At 39.5% G+C, this 8,986-nt stretch overlaps 1 non-coding gene across 1 annotated transcript; it reads right to left on the bottom strand.

The window, feature by feature from the left end:
• Positions 1–3,560: 3,560 nt before the first annotated feature.
• trnap-agg (transfer RNA proline (anticodon AGG)) lies at positions 3,561–3,632 on the bottom strand. Its single transcript has one exon. It is a non-coding gene; the product is annotated as a tRNA-Pro (tRNA).
• Positions 3,633–8,986: the final 5,354 nt, after the last annotated feature.

Below are 8,986 nucleotides of genomic sequence, written 5' to 3'. Positions count from 1 at the left end.
ACTCATTTATTTTGAGTCAAATGACGCAAAGGTACGTGAATCAAAGTCAATTAATTTTGAAAATACCCATTCAAATAGATCCGTTTTCAACTAGAGAGATTAAGACTCGGCGTATCCGTCTCAATCCTCCACAACTGCTTATGTTACCCCTCCATATCTGCAGTGAAAGATGGTGGACCTAGATCGGTTTTTGTCAAACCATGAGACAATACCTATAATCGGTCTTCTCACAAAAACATCTCTAGCTTCCGAACCGTTTGACCTACAAATTCATATGACCACTCTCTGGAATGAGGAGACCCTCACGAACATGGTGGTATTCTCAATTTTTCTCTACATCCCCCACAAGTGTCAGGAGACTCGTCTGAAGTCACAACCGTCTATGTTGCCAAGTTCTGTTTGTAGAATCCAAAATCTTGGGCTACAAACTAATGTGACCCCACTTGTCGCAATGTTCTCCGTTTTGCCCTACGTTCCCAACAAGTGTCACGGGACTAATCTGAAGGTAACCTGTAGTGATTAAAATGATAGATTTTTCAACCAAGTTATTTTTTTGCTTTCTGCAGCAATGACAGTGAAGATATCGATTGACGTGTCCATGGTGCTTGGAACGATTGAACATCATGTGAGTGTTTTGTGCTTTACTTGTGAGCATAACAGTCTTCCAAAATCTTGACCATGCTTCAGTTCAAATCTTCTGTAGTTCATCTGCTGTGTCTTTCACATTCTGTCTTGTTCAGTCGCGACAGCAAAATGATGACGAGTTTTTACAAATTAATAAAGTGCAAAATGAGATCAATTCATTTTTTAAAAAACAAATGAAAAAATAAGACTTCCAAAAGAATGGAACTCATTTATTTTGAGTCAAATGACGCAAAGGTACGTGAATCAAAGTCAATTAATTTTGAAAATACCCATTCAAATAGATCCGTTTTCAACTAGAGAGATTAAGACTCGGCGTATCCGTCTCAATCCTCCACAACTGCTTATGTTACCCCTCCATATCTGCAGTGAAAGATGGTGGACCTAGATCGGTTTTTGTCAAACCATGAGACAATACCTATAATCGGTCTTCTCACAAAAACATCTCTAGCTTCCGAACCGTTTGACCTACAAATTCATATGACCACTCTCTGGAATGAGGAGACCCTCACGAACATGGTGGTATTCTCAATTTTTCTCTACATCCCCCACAAGTGTCAGGAGACTCGTCTGAAGTCACAACCGTCTATGTTGCCAAGTTCTGTTTGTAGAATCCAAAATCTTGGGCTACAAACTAATGTGACCCCACTTGTCGCAATGTTCTCCGTTTTGCCCTACGTTCCCAACAAGTGTCACGGGACTAATCTGAAGGTAACCTGTAGTGATTAAAATGATAGATTTTTCAACCAAGTTATTTTTTTGCTTTCTGCAGCAATGACAGTGAAGATATCGATTGACGTGTCCATGGTGCTTGGAACGATTGAACATCATGTGAGTGTTTTGTGCTTTACTTGTGAGCATAACAGTCTTCCAAAATCTTGACCATGCTTCAGTTCAAATCTTCTGTAGTTCATCTGCTGTGTCTTTCACATTCTGTCTTGTTCAGTCGCGACAGCAAAATGATGACGAGTTTTTACAAATTAATAAAGTGCAAAATGAGATCAATTCATTTTTTAAAAAACAAATGAAAAAATAAGACTTCCAAAAGAATGGAACTCATTTATTTTGAGTCAAATGACGCAAAGGTACGTGAATCAAAGTCAATTAATTTTGAAAATACCCATTCAAATAGATCCGTTTTCAACTAGAGAGATTAAGACTCGGCGTATCCGTCTCAATCCTCCACAACTGCTTATGTTACCCCTCCATATCTGCAGTGAAAGATGGTGGACCTAGATCGGTTTTTGTCAAACCATGAGACAATACCTATAATCGGTCTTCTCACAAAAACATCTCTAGCTTCCGAACCGTTTGACCTACAAATTCATATGACCACTCTCTGGAATGAGGAGACCCTCACGAACATGGTGGTATTCTCAATTTTTCTCTACATCCCCCACAAGTGTCAGGAGACTCGTCTGAAGTCACAACCGTCTATGTTGCCAAGTTCTGTTTGTAGAATCCAAAATCTTGGGCTACAAACTAATGTGACCCCACTTGTCGCAATGTTCTCCGTTTTGCCCTACGTTCCCAACAAGTGTCACGGGACTAATCTGAAGGTAACCTGTAGTGATTAAAATGATAGATTTTTCAACCAAGTTATTTTTTTGCTTTCTGCAGCAATGACAGTGAAGATATCGATTGACGTGTCCATGGTGCTTGGAACGATTGAACATCATGTGAGTGTTTTGTGCTTTACTTGTGAGCATAACAGTCTTCCAAAATCTTGACCATGCTTCAGTTCAAATCTTCTGTAGTTCATCTGCTGTGTCTTTCACATTCTGTCTTGTTCAGTCGCGACAGCAAAATGATGACGAGTTTTTACAAATTAATAAAGTGCAAAATGAGATCAATTCATTTTTTAAAAAACAAATGAAAAAATAAGACTTCCAAAAGAATGGAACTCATTTATTTTGAGTCAAATGACGCAAAGGTACGTGAATCAAAGTCAATTAATTTTGAAAATACCCATTCAAATAGATCCGTTTTCAACTAGAGAGATTAAGACTCGGCGTATCCGTCTCAATCCTCCACAACTGCTTATGTTACCCCTCCATATCTGCAGTGAAAGATGGTGGACCTAGATCGGTTTTTGTCAAACCATGAGACAATACCTATAATCGGTCTTCTCACAAAAACATCTCTAGCTTCCGAACCGTTTGACCTACAAATTCATATGACCACTCTCTGGAATGAGGAGACCCTCACGAACATGGTGGTATTCTCAATTTTTCTCTACATCCCCCACAAGTGTCAGGAGACTCGTCTGAAGTCACAACCGTCTATGTTGCCAAGTTCTGTTTGTAGAATCCAAAATCTTGGGCTACAAACTAATGTGACCCCACTTGTCGCAATGTTCTCCGTTTTGCCCTACGTTCCCAACAAGTGTCACGGGACTAATCTGAAGGTAACCTGTAGTGATTAAAATGATAGATTTTTCAACCAGGGACCTCTCGCAACCTAAGCCATAATCATACACCTAAACCGTGAAAGTGAATTATCACTTTCCACCAAAATGACGGTCAAATTATGAGTCGATGTCTCAATGTTGCTACTGAGCTGCACATAGCATTGGTGGTATAGTGGTGAGCATAGCTGCCTTCCAAGCAGTTGACCCGGGCTCGATTCCCGGCCAATGCAGAGCCTGAGGAATTCATTTGTTTTAGGGGCTGGATGTCATTTCAAGTGTATTACATTTGAATCATTATCCTTGTACTTGGAAGTCAGAATTGCTCCTACATTCTGCAGGTTATCTAAAATAATAAATGTTGTGCGACGTTGAACCAACAAGTGCATATCAAAATAGATTTGCAGTCCTATCGCCAAAACCATTCAGCCACCTTGTCCTGCGCCCAAGAGGTGATAGTCGGCATTCCGACAAGATCTGCCTGTCTGAGATTGTTCAAGGATCTGCAAAAGGGCTCATCCGGGATTTGAACCCGGGACCTCTCGCACCCTAAGCGAGAATCATACCCCTAGACCAACGAGCCTTATGCAAAAAGTTATTTTTTTGCTTTCTGCAGCAATGACAGTGAAGATATCGATTGACGTGTCCATGGTGCTTGGAACGATTGAACATCATGTGAGTGTTTTGTGCTTTACTTGTGAGCATAACAGTCTTCCAAAATCTTGACCATGCTTCAGTTCAAATCTTCTGTAGTTCATCTGCTGTGTCTTTCACATTCTGTCTTGTTCAGTCGCGACAGCAAAATGATGACGAGTTTTTACAAATTAATAAAGTGCAAAATGAGATCAATTCATTTTTTTAAAAACAAATGAAAAAATAAGACTTCCAAAAGAATGGAACTCATTTATTTTGAGTCAAATGAGACCATGAGACAATACCTATAATCGGTCTTCTCACAAAAACTTCAGTCAAATGACGCAAAGGTACGTGAATCAAAGTCAATTAATTTTGAAAATACCCATTCAAATAGATCCGTTTTCAACTAGAGAGATTAAGACTCGGCGTATCCGTCTCAATCCTCCACAACTGCTTATGTTACCCCTCCATATCTGCAGTGAAAGATGGTGGACCTAGATCGGTTTTTGTCAAACCATGAGACAATACCTATAATCGGTCTTCTCACAAAAACATCTCTAGCTTCCGAACCGTTTGACCTACAAATTCATATGACCACTCTCTGGAATGAGGAGACCCTCACGAACATGGTGGTATTCTCAATTTTTCTCTACATCCCCCACAAGTGTCAGGAGACTCGTCTGAAGTCACAACCGTCTATGTTGCCAAGTTCTGTTTGTAGAATCCAAAATCTTGGGCCACAAACTAATGTGACCCCACTTGTCGCAATGTTCTCCGTTTTGCCCTACGTTCCCAACAAGTGTCACGGGACTAATCTGAAGGTAACCTGTAGTGATTAAAATGATAGATTTTTCAACCAAGTTATTTTTTTGCTTTCTGCAGCAATGACAGTGAAGATATCGATTGACGTGTCCATGGTGCTTGGAACGATTGAACATCATGTGAGTGTTTTGTGCTTTACTTGTGAGCATAACAGTCTTCCAAAATCTTGACCATGCTTCAGTTCAAATCTTCTGTAGTTCATCTGCTGTGTCTTTCACATTCTGTCTTGTTCAGTCGCGACAGCAAAATGATGACGAGTTTTTACAAATTAATAAAGTGCAAAATGAGATCAATTCATTTTTTTAAAAACAAATGAAAAAATAAGACTTCCAAAAGAATGGAACTCATTTATTTTGAGTCAAATGACGCAAAGGTACGTGAATCAAAGTCAATTAATTTTGAAAATACCCATTCAAATAGATCCGTTTTCAACTAGAGAGATTAAGACTCGGCGTATCCGTCTCAATCCTCCACAACTGCTTATGTTACCCCTCCATATCTGCAGTGAAAGATGGTGGACCTAGATCGGTTTTTGTCAAACCATGAGACAATACCTATAATCGGTCTTCTCACAAAAACATCTCTAGCTTCCGAACCGTTTGACCTACAAATTCATATGACCACTCTCTGGAATGAGGAGACCCTCACGAACATGGTGGTATTCTCAATTTTTCTCTACATCCCCCACAAGTGTCAGGAGACTCGTCTGAAGTCACAACCGTCTATGTTGCCAAGTTCTGTTTGTAGAATCCAAAATCTTGGGCCACAAACTAATGTGACCCCACTTGTCGCAATGTTCTCCGTTTTGCCCTACGTTCCCAACAAGTGTCACGGGACTAATCTGAAGGTAACCTGTAGTGATTAAAATGATAGATTTTTCAACCAAGTTATTTTTTTGCTTTCTGCAGCAATGACAGTGAAGATATCGATTGACGTGTCCATGGTGCTTGGAACGATTGAACATCATGTGAGTGTTTTGTGCTTTACTTGTGAGCATAACAGTCTTCCAAAATCTTGACCATGCTTCAGTTCAAATCTTCTGTAGTTCATCTGCTGTGTCTTTCACATTCTGTCTTGTTCAGTCGCGACAGCAAAATGATGACGAGTTTTTACAAATTAATAAAGTGCAAAATGAGATCAATTCATTTTTTAAAAAACAAATGAAAAAATAAGACTTCCAAAAGAATGGAACTCATTTATTTTGAGTCAAATGACGCAAAGGTACGTGAATCAAAGTCAATTAATTTTGAAAATACCCATTCAAATAGATCCGTTTTCAACTAGAGAGATTAAGACTCGGCGTATCCGTCTCAATCCTCCACAACTGCTTATGTTACCCCTCCATATCTGCAGTGAAAGATGGTGGACCTAGATCGGTTTTTGTCAAACCATGAGACAATACCTATAATCGGTCTTCTCACAAAAACATCTCTAGCTTCCGAACCGTTTGACCTACAAATTCATATGACCACTCTCTGGAATGAGGAGACCCTCACGAACATGGTGGTATTCTCAATTTTTCTCTACATCCCCCACAAGTGTCAGGAGACTCGTCTGAAGTCACAACCGTCTATGTTGCCAAGTTCTGTTTGTAGAATCCAAAATCTTGGGCTACAAACTAATGTGACCCCACTTGTCGCAATGTTCTCCGTTTTGCCCTACGTTCCCAACAAGTGTCACGGGACTAATCTGAAGGTAACCTGTAGTGATTAAAATGATAGATTTTTCAACCAAGTTATTTTTTTGCTTTCTGCAGCAATGACAGTGAAGATATCGATTGACGTGTCCATGGTGCTTGGAACGATTGAACATCATGTGAGTGTTTTGTGCTTTACTTGTGAGCATAACAGTCTTCCAAAATCTTGACCATGCTTCAGTTCAAATCTTCTGTAGTTCATCTGCTGTGTCTTTCACATTCTGTCTTGTTCAGTCGCGACAGCAAAATGATGACGAGTTTTTACAAATTAATAAAGTGCAAAATGAGATCAATTCATTTTTTTAAAAACAAATGAAAAAATAAGACTTCCAAAAGAATGGAACTCATTTATTTTGAGTCAAATGACGCAAAGGTACGTGAATCAAAGTCAATTAATTTTGAAAATACCCATTCAAATAGATCCGTTTTCAACTAGAGAGATTAAGACTCGGCGTATCCGTCTCAATCCTCCACAACTGCTTATGTTACCCCTCCATATCTGCAGTGAAAGATGGTGGACCTAGATCGGTTTTTGTCAAACCATGAGACAATACCTATAATCGGTCTTCTCACAAAAACATCTCTAGCTTCCGAACCGTTTGACCTACAAATTCATATGACCACTCTCTGGAATGAGGAGACCCTCACGAACATGGTGGTATTCTCAATTTTTCTCTACATCCCCCACAAGTGTCAGGAGACTCGTCTGAAGTCACAACCGTCTATGTTGCCAAGTTCTGTTTGTAGAATCCAAAATCTTGGGCTACAAACTAATGTGACCCCACTTGTCGCAATGTTCTCCGTTTTGCCCTACGTTCCCAACAAGTGTCACGGGACTAATCTGAAGGTAACCTGTAGTGATTAAAATGATAGATTTTTCAACCAAGTTATTTTTTTGCTTTCTGCAGCAATGACAGTGAAGATATCGATTGACGTGTCCATGGTGCTTGGAACGATTGAACATCATGTGAGTGTTTTGTGCTTTACTTGTGAGCATAACAGTCTTCCAAAATCTTGACCATGCTTCAGTTCAAATCTTCTGTAGTTCATCTGCTGTGTCTTTCACATTCTGTCTTGTTCAGTCGCGACAGCAAAATGATGACGAGTTTTTACAAATTAATAAAGTGCAAAATGAGATCAATTCATTTTTTAAAAAACAAATGAAAAAATAAGACTTCCAAAAGAATGGAACTCATTTATTTTGAGTCAAATGACGCAAAGGTACGTGAATCAAAGTCAATTAATTTTGAAAATACCCATTCAAATAGATCCGTTTTCAACTAGAGAGATTAAGACTCGGCGTATCCGTCTCAATCCTCCACAACTGCTTATGTTACCCCTCCATATCTGCAGTGAAAGATGGTGGACCTAGATCGGTTTTTGTCAAACCATGAGACAATACCTATAATCGGTCTTCTCACAAAAACATCTCTAGCTTCCGAACCGTTTGACCTACAAATTCATATGACCACTCTCTGGAATGAGGAGACCCTCACGAACATGGTGGTATTCTCAATTTTTCTCTACATCCCCCACAAGTGTCAGGAGACTCGTCTGAAGTCACAACCGTCTATGTTGCCAAGTTCTGTTTGTAGAATCCAAAATCTTGGGCTACAAACTAATGTGACCCCACTTGTCGCAATGTTCTCCGTTTTGCCCTACGTTCCCAACAAGTGTCACGGGACTAATCTGAAGGTAACCTGTAGTGATTAAAATGATAGATTTTTCAACCAAGTTATTTTTTTGCTTTCTGCAGCAATGACAGTGAAGATATCGATTGACGTGTCCATGGTGCTTGGAACGATTGAACATCATGTGAGTGTTTTGTGCTTTACTTGTGAGCATAACAGTCTTCCAAAATCTTGACCATGCTTCAGTTCAAATCTTCTGTAGTTCATCTGCTGTGTCTTTCACATTCTGTCTTGTTCAGTCGCGACAGCAAAATGATGACGAGTTTTTACAAATTAATAAAGTGCAAAATGAGATCAATTCATTTTTTAAAAAACAAATGAAAAAATAAGACTTCCAAAAGAATGGAACTCATTTATTTTGAGTCAAATGACGCAAAGGTACGTGAATCAAAGTCAATTAATTTTGAAAATACCCATTCAAATAGATCCGTTTTCAACTAGAGAGATTAAGACTCGGCGTATCCGTCTCAATCCTCCACAACTGCTTATGTTACCCCTCCATATCTGCAGTGAAAGATGGTGGACCTAGATCGGTTTTTGTCAAACCATGAGACAATACCTATAATCGGTCTTCTCACAAAAACATCTCTAGCTTCCGAACCGTTTGACCTACAAATTCATATGACCACTCTCTGGAATGAGGAGACCCTCACGAACATGGTGGTATTCTCAATTTTTCTCTACATCCCCCACAAGTGTCAGGAGACTCGTCTGAAGTCACAACCGTCTATGTTGCCAAGTTCTGTTTGTAGAATCCAAAATCTTGGGCTACAAACTAATGTGACCCCACTTGTCGCAATGTTCTCCGTTTTGCCCTACGTTCCCAACAAGTGTCACGGGACTAATCTGAAGGTAACCTGTAGTGATTAAAATGATAGATTTTTCAACCAAGTTATTTTTTTGCTTTCTGCAGCAATGACAGTGAAGATATCGATTGACGTGTCCATGGTGCTTGGAACGATTGAACATCATGTGAGTGTTTTGTGCTTTACTTGTGAGCATAACAGTCTTCCAAAATCTTGACCATGCTTCAGTTCAAATCTTCTGTAGTTCATCTGCTGTGTCTTTCACATTCTGTCTTGTTCAGTCGCG

The sequence above is a fragment of the Oncorhynchus mykiss genome, chromosome 9 (assembly GCF_057628025.1).
Source record: "Oncorhynchus mykiss isolate SJ-2025 chromosome 9, ASM5762802v1, whole genome shotgun sequence".
Lineage (NCBI taxonomy): Eukaryota > Metazoa > Chordata > Actinopteri > Salmoniformes > Salmonidae > Oncorhynchus > Oncorhynchus mykiss.
This window is presented reverse-complemented; position numbering and strand designations above follow the sequence as displayed.